Genomic DNA, 15900 nt, shown 5'->3' on the forward strand with positions numbered 1-15900 from the left:
AGCGTGGTGCTGTGTTTTGGCTTTGATGTGAGACTTCTCAGTTCCTCGGGCCTTGCTAGCGAAAAGGCTGGAGGGGCACAAGGAACGGGGAGGGGACACAGCCAGGGCAGCTGACCTGAACTATCCGAAGAGGCATTCCATACCATGGGGCGCCGTGCCTGGTATATGTACCTGCGGGGTTGGTCGTTGCTCGGGCACTGGCTGGGCATCGGTTGGCGGCAGTGAGCAGTTGTGTTGTGCACCAGTGTTCCTTTCTTCCTTTCCCTATGGATCTTATTCTTTCCCTTCCCCTTTTCATTATAATTGTTACTGTCATCATTGTTATTGTTGTTCTTTCATTTTTATTCTGTTTCAATTATTAAATTGTTCTTATCTCAACCCTCGAGTTCTACATTCCTTTCCAATTCTCCTCCCCATCCCTCTGGGTGAGGGGGGAGTGAGCAAGCGACTGTTTGGTAATTAATTACTAGCCGGGGTTAAACCATGACAGCACCAAAGCCCCTCCTGCCCTTGTAACAAACAGAATGCAAATCCAGCCCATATCCACAGCAAAACCATATTATCAGCTCTGGTATTTCATACAGCTTCAAGGACCTTCTGAAATAGGTTTTGGTTTTGGTGGTGTATTTGTTTATTTTTCATCAGCACAAATTTGTTTTTTAGTGTCTTGTAACAGTGATAACCACTGTGCAAGATCAAAGCAGGCCTACAGTTTATAGCAGGCAGGAATCTTACACCGAAGGGTTTCCTATTGCTCAAAATCATTTAATCAAATAATCTATATAAAACAATAAGCTTGCAGTACTCTTCTTTCTCCTTCTGCTCACATATCGCCTTTCTCTTTTTACAAATGACAAACTAGGTTGTTCAGGACCTGCAATTTAAAGAGCCTAGGACAAGAGGCACCCATCCAGTTCGTTTCCAGCACCAAGCCTCCCCCAAACCACCACATTATGAATTACAAACACTCTCTCCCCTCCTACACTGAGTCAGAATAATGGTGAACCAGATGGCAAATCGTGAAGGCTTCTACTGCTCAGCCTGAAGTGTGCACAATTATAATTTTGGTTACCGGGTCTCTCCCTCCAAATAACCTACGCAATAATTCACCTTTTCTGTCATGCCATTCAGGCAGTAACATCCTTGGTGAATGATTCTCCGCTTAGGGATGAAGAAAGGTGCCTGCTCAAGGTCTTCCCCATCCCCTCCATTTTTAAGCCTCTTGTGTGTGCAAAAAGAACCCAACTTGTTTCATCAACAGGCTCAGCAAAAATATACTGACTAGAAACTATTTTAAGCTATTTTAAGCCCCTAATTATGACTTTTCCCCCTTTTCATCATGCTACAGAATTCACACCAAGATGACCACCGAAGAATTTGTCAAGGAACTGCTTGACAGCTGGGACAAAACAGGGTTGTTAATCCTCAGTCCACCCCACAGCTTTTGGCATGAGAAAAAGAGAGGAGGAAAAGCAGGGTACGCATGATTTGTTTAGAAGGTAGCTCCATCTCAACAGCCGATCCGGCTTCCCAGCTGGGTGAAGTTCCTCAGACCTCCAAGTCTCAAATGAGGAGTGACAGGCGGCATGGCAGTCTTCAAGTCCCACCTGTGCATACCCAGATCTGTACGGAACAAATCAAAGCACTGCGACGAGGAGACCACTGGAAAAACATACAAGGCTTCAAATAACCTGAAGGGCATCAACCGACACTGAGTGCCTAAGAAAGTACAATCCTGCCTCTTCACTGAAAAAAAAAAAGGCATTTTTCCTGTCTGACAGCATTTTAAATGGTTGTTAGCAAAAGCATACCATGTTGTAACGATTCCTTTATTTAAAACACATTCTCAAGCTTCATGTATCAAACTAAATGCTGCCTAACTTAGTCTTGCCATAAAGATGAGGCATTTACACATGCAGGACAAACTGTATCTTATGATGCTAAACAAGACTGAAACTGAAAATGTTTTCTGCGTTAATGATTAACAAATCTTTGTATTTTCCAATATATGAAATGCCTTAAATGCCTTATTATTTCTAAGTTACACAAGTCCAAGACAGCAGCATCCTACAAAACCAACATCAACAAGCAATGAATCTGTCAAAGAGCAAACAATTTTTGCCTACAAAATAGGATACATGGAGAGTAATATAATGGAGTGGTTTTAATTAGCTGGGCATATAAAGCTGTTACAAGACAAATTTCTTTCATTAAAAAAAGCAGCCAGTCAGTTAGAAATGCTTCAGTGCACTCAAAGTAAAGATGACACAAGGCATTTAACCTTCTCCTTCCCCTGTAATGAGGAGGAGCCAGGGGACTTGGGATAGAGTGGGTGATGAGCGGCCCCTTCCCCTGCTGCTGAAATACTGGTAACTCCCCAGTAATGCAAACAATACAGAGGGTCCAGCAGCACATGGGGGAAAAAACCAGCAGTATAAAGAACCATCTTCTGTAATTTTGTTCAGACACCTGGGATAAGAGTTTCTTTCAAAATGAAATGTAGGATTTTTAAGGCCTTCCAGTACTGAGTACAGAAGTTTTGCATTAGCCAAAAATGGTGCCTCTAGCAGTGTGTAACCCACAGCAATATGCCCTTACCTTGCAGAATGGCTACTTAGTTTCAGCACCAGACACTACAGGTTTGGGCTACTTGGTAAGCATCCCTGTATTACTTAATATGGGAATTTTCTTCATTACTGGTTTGGTTTTGTTTTCCTTTTCTTAATCTTAGTGAAATATTTGTTCATTAGCAAAGGCAATTTCTCCTCCCCTGGGTTACATCTCATATCACGTGGCTTCTGAGCCAAGTACTTATTTTATACATGTGATTTCAAAAATGTTACAAACATAGCTTAAAAATGAAAAAAAAATAATTTAACATAAACCAAAAGTGACCATGTGTGTATGCACAGTACACCTTTTTTCTCCTCTCCACTTAAATCACTCTGCTTTCCATATCATACCTTTATATCCCAACGTACTGTTCCCACTTTCCCCCTTGCTTTGGGCTAGAGGTGCACTCCGAAGAAGGGCTATGTCAGCTCCTTCTTCTCCCACAGGGGCCAGGGGCCACATCAGAAGCATCAACAAAACCCTGCACAGATTATTAGCAGAGGAGATATTCTGCCCAGGCCCACAGAGAGACTCATGCACTTAAAAGTCAGAAATGAGATACCTGAATTTAAGACCACAGCCACCAAACACCACTCTTGATCCTTCAGGGTGTCACTACAGACAGTTTTGTCTGATCAAACTATGACGGAGACAGACCCATCCTTGCCTCCAAATGCTGTTCTTGCCAATGGCACCCTGGGCACACCAGCCTCATGCGCACACACATACACATTCACACATGCACACAGCAGCATGCTCAAGGTATTTAAGAGCACAGGGAACCTTATGCTCCAAGCCCTTGTTCCCAAGAGTATTAAAAGATTCTGGACAAAAAGAAGAACAAAATGTAGACAGTCCCAAAAGCCAAGCTGGGAATCCAAGACTCCTCCTTACAGCTAAATGGGGATTCGCTGGACAGCAGTTTCTTATTTTTAATGTCGTTTTGGGAACAGAGATTACAAGATACCGTATGAATGTTGGATTGTTCCCCTTCAGTTCAAAACAAGTCATTGTTCTGTGATGGGAAACTGTGGTTTCTCAAAAGACAAACATCTCTTCTTGCTTGTTTCATTAAACTGGCAAAAAAAAAATTAATTCACATGAAGAAAACCCATATTCAGACAGATCCACTGGAGAAAAACAATTGATATTTATGTGCTGTTGCCACTTTGCACTCATTACAGGGGCTAATGTTTTGCAAGACACATCTTTTAGACCTTACTAAGCTTATTATTTACTATCTCCTGACAAGCATGACTTCATTTCAAGAGCGGGCACACATCCTATTGTGAGGATCTAATCTTTAATAACATATCCTAATTAAATATGCACATTTAATGCTAAAAACAAAAGCTAAAAATCAAAACTAAACAAAAAACATTCATTTGACTAAACAAAGCAATTGGATTAGAGCACACAGAGTAATCTCTAAAAGTCACATATGCCACAGCAAAAAGTCAGTAAAGGAAGGGGGGAAAAAAGGGGTAAAAATACCCAACGAGCAGACAACTCTTTATAACTGGCCTTATCCGACCCCTCTGAACTCCTAGCTAGTTTACTCCCCATCTGTCATACAATAATATCTTTAAAAGGGAGCACATTTAAGAACTCATCAAAAGTTCATTCAAGTAAATTGTTCTCAGGGTGCTCAATTACATGCAAGAAGGGTGTGTTCTTCTAGAGGAGCTACATGGATTTATCTTTCTCAACATTGATGGCCGATTTTTACCATTAAACCATTTACAATGTATCATTTTGTGCTGTTCCACAGTGACACAAAAATCCTAAAATAATAAACAGTAAACAAACCCAAATGACCTCTTGAGATTTAAATACCTAATCATGCCACTAAAAAGCTATTTCTATCTATTTGCCCATTTTTAAATTACTGTAATCTCAAAGTACAGTCATAACATTTGACATTACAGAGATGCTTTGAACTCAAAAACTTTGAGCTACAACTTTGTGAACTGCCATAACTCTTTCAAAGAGTCTACCAAAAGAAAATAAATTAGATAAATTTGTAATTTTTGAAACAATTTTGTCATCAATTGAAACTAAATCTGGGCACACATCACTTTTCCTTCAGAGGCCTCATTTTAATTCTTTCTTGAAGTGAATTCTGATTTAATAAGGCTTCTCAAAAGGGTATTCTGCAGGAAACTCCTTAGCGTATTTGAGAGCACTAAACAAGAAGGTACAGGCTTAAGATTTACCATTTTAATTCTTAGGATAAATACAAGTCAGTTACCTTGTAAGAGGTAGACCACATTACTGAACACATACAAAGTGAGGAAATCTAATGAAATGACAAGACAATATTACAATTCCTAGTTGTTCTTTAATTCTGCCTGTTAGTTGAATTAATCTCATATATATGCAGCTGAAGAGTTAGGAGCACATTTTTCCTTTGGATCTAAAACATCACCATTCTCACCACAGCCTTCAATATATTATCAACTGGGAAACAAACATTTTCTAAAGTAAGTAAGTGTCTTCAATTTTTTTTTTTATAAGGGACTGGGCAGCAAAGTTTTTATTTAGCTTTACCTTCTTTTCCACTGGAAAACAAATTTTGGGGTTAATTTTTGTTTTAAGGAACGCATCACATATTGAACTTACATTTTCAGTTTTTCTATTACACACAGCACTCATTAAACAGGAATTTGCGCAGATCTGCAGAGATAAAAAACATTCAGGAACACAGAATCCTGCTGGGCCACAACCCCCAGCACTTGGATGCCCAGGCAACCAGCTACAGCATGCCACTGCACCCTGCTTCAGAAAGCAAGTCTCGGGAAGACTGATAATACCCTACAATTTGATAACACCAACACAGGCCATCACTAACTGTCTGGTCTGTTCAGCTTTACTCATTCATATCTCATTAGCATTAGTTACCTCCAGTTCATAATTGAATAGTTCAGTGTTGCTTATAGTGAGCTGAGGGACAACAGTTAGGACAGAAGAGACAAACCAGGTGATGTCCAAATAAGTAACAGAAAAGGGGTTTATTGACCAAGACAGAACAAGCAAACAATCAGTAAGCTCCTTGTAAACAAATTCTGTAAACTATTAGTAACTGAAATTACCTTCAGCCTTCTGCAACAAATTTCATATTTTATTCATCTAGTGAATACTACATAGTACATGGGGTATCTTTTCATAGAAAAGTGATTTTTTGTCTTCCACCAGGTGTTTTGTTTTTCCCCAAGACCGTGGGCTGGTAAGACCATTTTCAAATACTGACATTTACATCAGCAGGATGGCTAGCACTCCTCCATCAGCTTTGCCATTACACTTCAGCTGTCTTATTCAAGCCAAGGTAGTTACCAGGAACACCACATCTTATATTTAAAAGAAAGAAAAAAACCAAACAAACCACCAAAACACACAAGGAAACACACTAATCTTAGGAACACAGAAGTTTCATGATCACATATGTACCATTTTACTTTCTATAGTTGCTAGGGGTAGCTTCATCATAACTCGTGCAGGCATTCAAATGCCATGCCAGTAATGTAATTTGCTAAAATAGCCTTTTTAAACAATCCTTTGAAGGCTATGAAATATCCAATCATTTTAAAAAATGAGTTTATTTGCTCTCAGGGAGTCCTGTCATATACCTAACTCTCTTATTTTTCTAATGATAAACTGTCCTTCTCTCAAATGTTGAGACTGATGCTTACATGGAAATTTCTTGTGTAAAATGATTATGCGTTTGGGCTAAACCTCTCTCTCTGAAGTCCACACACAGAGCATGACAAATCATTCACACTACACAGTGCTCCTGGATTCAGTATGAGGGCTCCAGAAACAGGCTTCTGACCACAGGCTGCATTAAACTTAAGATCCACATGCTTTAAAACATACAGTGAAACAACCGCTAAAGTAGTGAAAACTACACCTGATTCTGAAGTCCGGTACTCAACAGTGAAATTACTGATCACAGGTATTTTCAAGAGGACTTGTGGGGCACCACACTCAAGACTAAACTAACAAACATTAAGTGAAATTTTAGAAACAATAAGCCTCCACACTCTGGCTTAACTAACTAAGGTAGTTTTATTTGAAAATATTTAAAGACCATAGTTTTTGAAAAGGGCAATAAACACCCATCTGAAAAGCAGTAATGACCACTTCATCACCATGCACTTACAGAAAGGTTTGGAAACAAGCTGAAGCAGACTACAAAAATAAAAAACACACTAACAGCTTTCTAATTTTTTTTTTTCATATTAGCTCTAATAAAATGAAGTCCACCAAAAAGAGCCATGCTTGACCTCCGGAGAAATGGAGACAAAGGGCACACACAGTTGTATCCATGACAATAAAGCAACAATAAAAAAGCCAGCCAGAAGTCAACCAATGCTGAACACTGAAGGTGGCACTTTTTGGATATTTCACCCCATAGTCTAGTCACACTTCCACCAGACTCGTCAAGAAGAAAATTGTTATTTGTTTGATGTTTAAAAGGTGTACACAAAGCAGGACAAGTGCAGATTCACAGTAGTTGATTGCACACAATGTAAACTATTTTTTTGGAGCGCAACTTCTACATTGCATTCAACAGGTTCCTCCACCAGTATTACTTGAAAATCTGAAACAAAACAAGACCAAGAATGGCACTGCACCTTGCAAATCAAAATACCAGCTGCGTGAAAGCAACCAACAAAACTACAAAGCAATTAAAGAAAGTAAGGCAGGCACATGTCAGTAATGGTATCAATGAGCGTGATCCAGTTACAAAGATTTTAATTATTAACATGGAATTTAATCGGGGTGCTAGAGTTAACTCTCCCACTATTATGAAGAATGCCAGCGAGCCTTCAGCAACCACACCTGGTTTCAGGCTGACATCTCACTAGAAAACACTAAGGTCTCTTGTCATTCCAGTGAAGGGCTTCAGTGTTGACTCAGAGGGAGGAATGCCATCTAGTGAATTACTCGGGCAACACTGGCATGTCCCACCTGTATTTACCTGGCCTCATTATGCAGAGGAAGGGGGTTTTCACTTTCTTATTGATGTGAAGATTATCAGGAGAGAAAGGAAAGAGAGAAGGAAGGGAGGCCAGAGAAGAATAATCTATTTTGAAATAGGTCATTTATAGCTATAGCTTTTGGCAACTGGTGGATCTGGCCAAACTAAAAATAAATTCTACACTTCAACAAAAACAGTGATATTATAAACTTCTATACAGCTGACATTCATTCTCTGTGGGAGGCAAGAGCCCTTCTGAGGTGACCCAGCCAGCTGCTCAGCGGTACGTTCATCCTTCCAAATACAACAGGGACGAGGAGGAGGTCCCAGCATTACCTCCACACATGCACAACCTTACCTCCCACGTCAACGCTCTTCCAGACCATTTTGGCCAGCTCATACAGGAATATTTTCTTTCCACCGGTGGTACTAGACCAAGTGGTGCAGGCCTGAAGTTCTGTGAAAATGGCTTCTATGCTTGTGCAGCTCAGCTGGACACCCACTGACCATCCACAGCAGACCAGTAAAATCCTAGCTGAGGAGTCTCCACAGCATTCACAAAGTAAAATTCAGCATTACAAAATAAAGACCCTGTTCCATTTAAGTCAATGGATGTTTGATGCTGATGTGAGTCTTAAGCCATTTATTTAAAAAAAGCTACTTGAACCTTTAATTTAAAAGCTCAACTAATTCTCATCAAGTTTTTGCCCTCTTCACACAAACAGAAAAGGTCTAATACCAAGGTACAGCACTTTGCATCCCAGTATATTAAAATAATACATTTCAGCTGAGTATAGTTTAATTACAGCTTACTCTGGTACACTCGTATATTAATTAACAGTTTACTTGGAAATTCCTACCATATGGTACTGTAGCAGATGTTAATCATGTAAGGCCAAACACTTTGAAATTACTGTTCTAGGCACTTCATCTGAGGTACCAAGTGCCCTATATTTCTACTTAAAGGATAAACTGGGAATGCCAAGCACCCTACGAGATCACATCCACAGCTGTTTTCTCAAAGATAATATTATTTGGCAGACAAGCAGAACAGGGCTAGATTTTTAAGCCTCCAGTGCTTCAACATGACTTGATATAGACAGTGCTGAATTCCCTTTGCATAAGAAAAATGCCTGCACCAGAAACCTCAAGTAAAAAATTGTTTCATCTACCAGACATCTGCTAAACCCCATACATGGTGAGGGCAAAATGTGTATGAGTGGATGCTCATGTAGCATTCCAGATCTTAGGTGCCCCAGACCAATGGACCTGTGTCTTCTAGCCCTTCACCCTGCAACTGCAGGGAAGGACCATTATAAGGAGCAGCAGATGCTTGCTCTTGGACAGTCAGCTATTTTAAATTTAAAAGCAAATGTCCTGCTAGGTCCAGCTGTCCCACAACAAGAAATCAAATTCCCTTGACAGTGCTGCAAGTAGGTTCATGTGGCAGTTGATTTCCCCTGCATTTTGACTGTAATATGGGTCTTATATTGAGGCCCCAAAAGTTTTCTTCTGAACAAATACAACTCATCTCGATTTCCCTAATTCAACTTTTTAGGGTAAGTAGGCACAGTTGAAAAGCTGAAGAAGATTAAGGAAAAAGAATGTGGCATTTTGGAATTCCACAACAGAGCCCATCCAGAATTGGAATTTTTTTTAGTCGGATATTTGGGAATCCTTATCTGACAGCATTTGTCTAGATCACTATTCAGATCCTAAACTGAAGGTTTAAAGGTTTCGTTAAGGAAATCATGTGAGTAATAAGCATGACAGTAGCGCAGTTTTATTCAGATCTCGAAATCCAAAATTAAGTTATCCTGCTGAAGGTAAGTGCTTGCTACAGATGATCCTTGATACAGTTATCCTGTGATTTAATAAGAAAATTGTAAATTCCTGAAAAAAAATAAACCAAACATCAGCTGCATAGAATGGAAGTCTGAGGAATGAGCTTTCTCTTTCTCCTGGTTGCATACCTTTGAATACAAGCCTATACACGAAGAACTTTCTCCACAAACAGCTCTTCCCTATTCCTCTGGAAACCGGTAACAAATGTAACTACCCGAATCTGAGAAATATAGTACAATCAAATGCTGCAGTAACTTTACTAAGATTAAATGTTTATCTACACTTCTGAGGCTCAAATAGAGTTGACTATTTGCCAGTCTGGGTTTCAGAAGATAAAATCACCTGGTTTATTATTGTCAGAGCACTAAAAGACAACTACTTGCAAAGATTCTATAAATACATCTGTATATATATTTCAAAACTCTCACCTGAGAAGTGACCTGGTTTGTATCTCTGCCTTGCAAAATTCTTGACACCCATTAACCAGAAAAGGCATTTGTAAATTGCTTGGTTTAATACTGCAGCGTGCAAATAAAACTAAGATCAGAATATAGAACTTCACTGAACTGTTGCAAAAAAACACTTGAGAAAACATATTGTTAGGCCACATTTAAACTAACAGATGTTTCAGAAAAAGAACAATATGTTCAAACAAAATAAAGGTGTAAACGGGCAGTGTTAAAAGAGCTTCACAACTAGCATGTTAATTTTGGTAGTGAGTGAGATCACCTCAACTAGGAAAGCTCCCTCCCAAAAAGGATCATTTAGAAATGAAGTCTCACGTTATGCTTAAGATTTGGCTATATTAATCATTTGCAGAGTGGCTGCTTATGTAACATTGCCTTTGCTATGGCAACACCCAGGCTGTTAGGCTTTGACACATCCCAGTTGCAAATGCAGTTTCATTTTCTGTTGATAAACAATGGCAGGAGAGGTTTCCCAGTCACAAACCAAGATGCCCTGAAACACATCACTGTGACTGATGTGGTGGCCACTGATACTGCTAGAACTGCTAATGTCAGAAGGGCAAACAAAAAGTGAGAGATCCACAGGAAAAATAAACAAGCTAAAGAGAGAGATTGTCCAGCACTGCTTTCACTACGGTTTTAAAACCAGAGTCCTTAAAACTAAAGTTTGGAATAGCACAGTTTGACTCTTGACTATCCCTCTTCATACAAACTCCCCTCTCCAAAAAAAGCCCCTGACTCGTCTTACTGAAATTCTTACTACTTTCTTACAAATGGAGTAACTATCTATAAAATAAAAATCTTGGGAGTTCATCAAAATCAAGCTCCCACTATGGCACTATTCCATCTTTTTCTACAGCTTTTCCACAGCTTTTCTTGCTAGACATTACAGTAAAAGCCGTTAACTCCATTTAATAGCATCACTTCAAAGCTAACAGAGTACTACATGTACTTTCTAATACTGAAAAATTTCAGGTTGCTTTTCTTGGGAGAAAAAAAAAAGTTTTAACGCTGACAAATTGTAAAACACCTGATCTATTCCACCTATGGCACTTAGCAATGACTATTCAAGTTGATGACTATTCTGCAGCTCATCAGTCATCTACACAAGCTTCACAAGGAATTAAAGTTTCAGAATCCAAGCAGTTTCCCTACTCCTTAATAGCCATCTTTTGTTTCCTTGAGACAACTCAGTCTTTCATTATTTCTAATAGACACATTTGTTAAGTGCCCTACCAAAAGCAATACGAAGGGAAGCAGCGTAAGAAAGCACCTTTAACTCAATAAATCATTGAAAGAAACTAAATTGGAAACCCAAAATGAGGCATACACGTATGTGCAAGCACACCTCTTCTCTACTGTAAAGCAGATGCTCACTAGCCTTGCTGTAGTCCAGCCTACACTCCCAAAAAACCTCGCTTCTAAACTCTGTCCATAACAGTCTTCTTCAAAGAAAGCTAAGGCAAAAAATTAGGTGAGTCTGAGAGTGACCCTGAACACAGGAGTCATCCTTACTGGTTTTAAGACCTGCATCCATTTGCTAGATCCTAGCACTGCAAGAGGGTCTGTGCCTTCACTGATGAGCCTCCCTGTTGCTACCTAATGCTTCAGGAACAGCTGCAGCAGGGCCTGGGTGCTGCCACAGAAGTCCTAGGGCTCTGCACATGTCAGAACAGGAGTAAAAGGCTCCCCATGGCAACATGTTTTTTAAATCATTATTAATTATTAGAGACTTTCGTTTCAGAGCATTCCCACAAACTCTTGCATTTTCTTGACAAACATGTAATCCTCATTACACCAAGTGGAGTACAGTTGCCAGCAGCCCATGACTCTGTGCAAACACACACGCCACTGAAAATGGACATGAACTTCTGTTGAAGAGGAGACAGAAAGCCAGTTCTTAAATCCATGTAATATTCAATCATCCAAATGGGGAACTTTCACACTCTGTTTTCACTTTGCTAGCACATTCATGTTTCTCCTTCTCTTCCCCCAGTCCTCCTAAATATTTACATCTTTCTACATGCTGGTGGACTGCATAGGGGTAAGCCCCCCTGCCTTCCTTAGCATTAGAAGCCCAACTCCATGCCTCAGACGTCAGCTTTGTGAGTGGAACTACCATTACAACAGTTTAAGCTGTATGAGCTTAGAATAACTCTATGAGCTGTCATTCAGCAAACAATAAACATTTAAGCTTTGGTAGATAAAGCAATATAGATTTTTCCAGGTGGATTGCCTTTTTGAACAGATTCTACCACTAAGAGATTGGTACTGAATTAAACTCGAATATTGTTAAAAGCAGCAAGTCCTTATCAAACTATAGCCATTATAAATAAACTCAGAGAAAAGAAGTCAAATTACAAGACTTAGTTAAAAACACCTGATGTTTGGAAAGTAATTGCATGTCCCCTGAGTTTTCTCAGAGCCTCAGAAATCTAAAACACATCTGACATGTTCCCTTCCTGAGTCAGTGAGAGAAGTCATGACATCCAACGGCACTTGCCTATGCAACATGTCAATGTCTTGCAATGCGGCAGTGGAATCAACACATGTTCTCCTAAAGGGGAGGCAGAGGAGGTGATTGACACAGTTTCAGCTCACTGATCCATGCAGAGCCTTTAAAATTAGTACTAAATATATGGAAAGCAAAACAATGCAGTTTGAATCAATTTAAATATCCATTTTGTCCTCCACATACAATATGCCATCCTGTGGGAGAGATGAGCTAATCCATCTGCTCTTTCTCCAGCTCTATGACAGTTAATCTTCTGCCGGTGGGTTCACTTTAAACCATACAAAAATTCATATGCTGACAGAGGCTCTGCTTGTTTTGTCCTTTTCATTTGCAAAGTTTTAACTGGTACTTTGGCTCGCAACTTCTTATCATACACATTTTCACAGGTTGAAATTTAGGCAGTCGCTTATTTGCATCACCAGTTCCAGCTAAAACTCTGTATCTCAGCAGCATTAGAGTCCATAGGCTATTAAAGGATCCATAGACCAATCGTGTATATCAAGGAATTAAAAAAATGAGAAGATATTGGAAAGACTGTATTTATTCCATGAATACCCACAGTCTTGAGCCTGCTCCCTATCCAGCCATGCAGCCCAGAGCTCGGCTTATCTAACACTGTTAGGCAGGAATACTTTCTCTGTCTTCATTTCTCACATCTTTTAATATTAGGCTCAATGCTTTATCACTGCCCTGAACAACATGCCACTGAGGTAATGGCTCTTTTGACTAAATAAAGAATTCCAGATGGGGCCTTTTATTGCAAATGTTCAGGTCATACCAGCAAGACCATCACAAAAACACTGAGAGCAATAAAATCTAAAGTGTTTCATTTCCCCTTACTTTCAGATAACTGTAAACAATGTTAAACAGTAGGATTTTCCTTTTTCAGGAAAGATTTTGCTTTGAACATTGAAATCTTTTCCGAAGAATGCTCTTTACAAAGCTGCTTTGAGCAGACATATTACATAGCAGGGCACTTAAGTCAAGGAATAGGTTAAAACCAAGTTCAGCATTTATAATTCTGTAAAATAATCCCAGTAAGTCAGCAAAATATTCTCACATGTTGAAGTTTAACTTAATTTATGCAAACCAGACTTCACTGCCACTAACTCAAAGACCCCTAATGCACTCACCCCAAAGTTCTCATGACAAAGATACGCTCACGTCTTACTCACTGAACTGTCTTGGGTACCTCTTAAAACACAAATAAGCTGTTTTTGAGACTTTTAGAAGCGCGATTTCATGGAAACAATGTGTTTAAAGTAGTACAACATTTTTTCACCCGGATTTCAGTAACAGTGTTTCCAACACTACAAATGAGAGGTGAAGAAAACAAAGTTGCTGCAGCGAAGACCACTTGCCCTTGGCCACTACCAGCCTTCCTCCAAACCCGGCAAGACATGACCCACCAGACAGGACCAGACCTGCCCAGGGCTGCTGGTCATACTCATTTCCAGGCTCAACTTCTGCAACTAGAGTGTCTATCTAGATGGTCTTCCTCAAACAGTGCTAGTCAAAGGCAGGTGCTTTATCTCTTCACACCTCACTCTAAATGAAGGTTCATCTGCAATTCAGAATACAAAATGAAGAAATGGAAACTTGAAGCAACATATATGTGTTTGCTCAGTGAAAATGGAAATACTCCTGAGAAACAATAGAGCATTTGCACCAAAATACAGGTTAAACACTACAAAGCAAGCTTCATAATCCAGAAAGCAGGCACAACTGCAATAACTGCTTTTTTTCTGTAAAGTTCACATAATTATTTTTAAAACCAGATCTACAGCTCTATGCATTAGACACAGGTTTCTAACCACAAACCTTTATTCAACCTCATAATTTTTGATGTTATCATTTAGTCAGCCTGTTGTTTTTTAAATAACTGATTTTATATTGATGCAATACAAAAGCAGAGCGCACAATGTATGTCACCTGTCATTTATGAGAAGCATTTGAGGTATTACATTTTTGAAGTGTTTTAAAAATGGACTGTCTGCAAATTCATTATTTTTTCTGTATTCCCCAAATTTGGGGGAGGTATCTCAGAAATTGATATGAAAAAACTCCTAGACATTTTTTTTTTCCCTAGAAGTAAAAAATTTGGAAGATAAATAGCTGTAATAAAACATTATGAAGTTGAAAAGTGTTTGCTTTTAATACTGATCATCTGTAAGCTCCATCAAGTTTTTTTATTAATATTTACTGATTTCTTAGGCTACAAAGTATCACATTATTTTTTATTATATTTATTATTCTATGGATTGAGAATATTTCAGAAACAGCAAAACTGTGTTTGTTACTGAATGTAATTATAACTCGACAGCTATAAATGCCAGGACTGAATAACTGAAAACATATGCTATATGCCTGAAATTTTAAGGATGATGAAACTGTCACATTAGTAGCACACAGCATGTTATAAAGAACTCCCACAACGTAGCAGTTGTTCAAAAGTTGTACCCATCCGGTCATTCTATCTTTATAAGAAGATATATAATACTAGATGATGATTTATTCAAAACACAGCTGCAGCCCAACCTAAAGGTAATAAAAAAAAAAAAAAAAAAAAAAAAGCAATCAACCAACACCCCCCCCCCCAAAAAAAACCAAACAAACCAAAACAAACAACCAAGCACCACAAAAAGGCTTTTTAAATTACAGTGTTAAAGCCATGTCGGTGCACACAGAATAACAGAAAAGCATTTCCAGAAAGCCCAAATTTTATTCTCCTCAGGCTTTATTTTGAGGGAGGACAGGTGAGGGAGCAGAGGCAGAGCAGCAGTGCAAACACCCGGCAGCCCCGCGGGCTCTCCCCGCCTAACGTGAGCGATGGCTCCACATGCCGCTCCCGAGGACGGGGATGGCGACCCCCGCGTGCGGGCGCCCCCGGCCCGGCCGGAGCAGCGCGGCGGCGCGTTCTGCGGCGGCGGGGGGTGCGCGGTAGCCCCGGACCGACCCACCGGCCCCGCCGCCTGCGGAGCCCGCTCCACCGCACCGCGGAGCGCGGTTGCAGCCGAGCCCCCCGCCCGGGCGGGCGCCCCGCGTTAGGTCAAACTTTTATTTCGCCCGCAGCCGCCGGGACCGGCCGACCACGCTCCTACATCCCCTCGCTGCGGCGGGGGGGCACACACAGCCCCGCCGCCACAGCTCGGCCGCCGCCCGCGAGCATCCCGGGCTCCCCCGGGCACAACCCTCCCCCGTCCCCTCCCACCCGGCTTTATGGGCCGCCGGGGGTCGCCAGCCGCCCCCCCCCCTCTGCGCCGGGGGCGGGGGAGGGGGGGAAAGCGCGGCCCCGCGGCCCGGGGCCCCCGCGCTGCTCCCTCGCCCCGGCGGCGCGGTCCCGACGGCCTCCCCCCGCCCTCCCCAGCCCTCGGCCGAAACGTGGGGACAGCCGGCGGTGCCGGGAGGCGGGACCCCGGCGCGGGGGACGCGGCGGAGCTACCCGCACCTGCGGGGATGCGGTGGGGGTGACGGGAGAG

General features: G+C 40.9%; 1 protein-coding gene across 8 annotated transcripts in view; it reads right to left on the bottom strand.

Annotated features, from left to right (window-relative positions):
* Positions 1 to 15900, bottom strand: part of CNKSR2 (connector enhancer of kinase suppressor of Ras 2) — a gene marked incomplete at its 3' end in the record, with an annotated part of 219235 nt that overhangs the window by 202509 nt on the left and 826 nt on the right. The gene's annotated exons all lie outside the window — the stretch shown is intronic.

This window comes from Falco punctatus, assembly GCF_963210335.1.
Source record: "Falco punctatus genome assembly, chromosome: 2".
Taxonomy (NCBI): Eukaryota; Metazoa; Chordata; class Aves; order Falconiformes; family Falconidae; genus Falco; species Falco punctatus.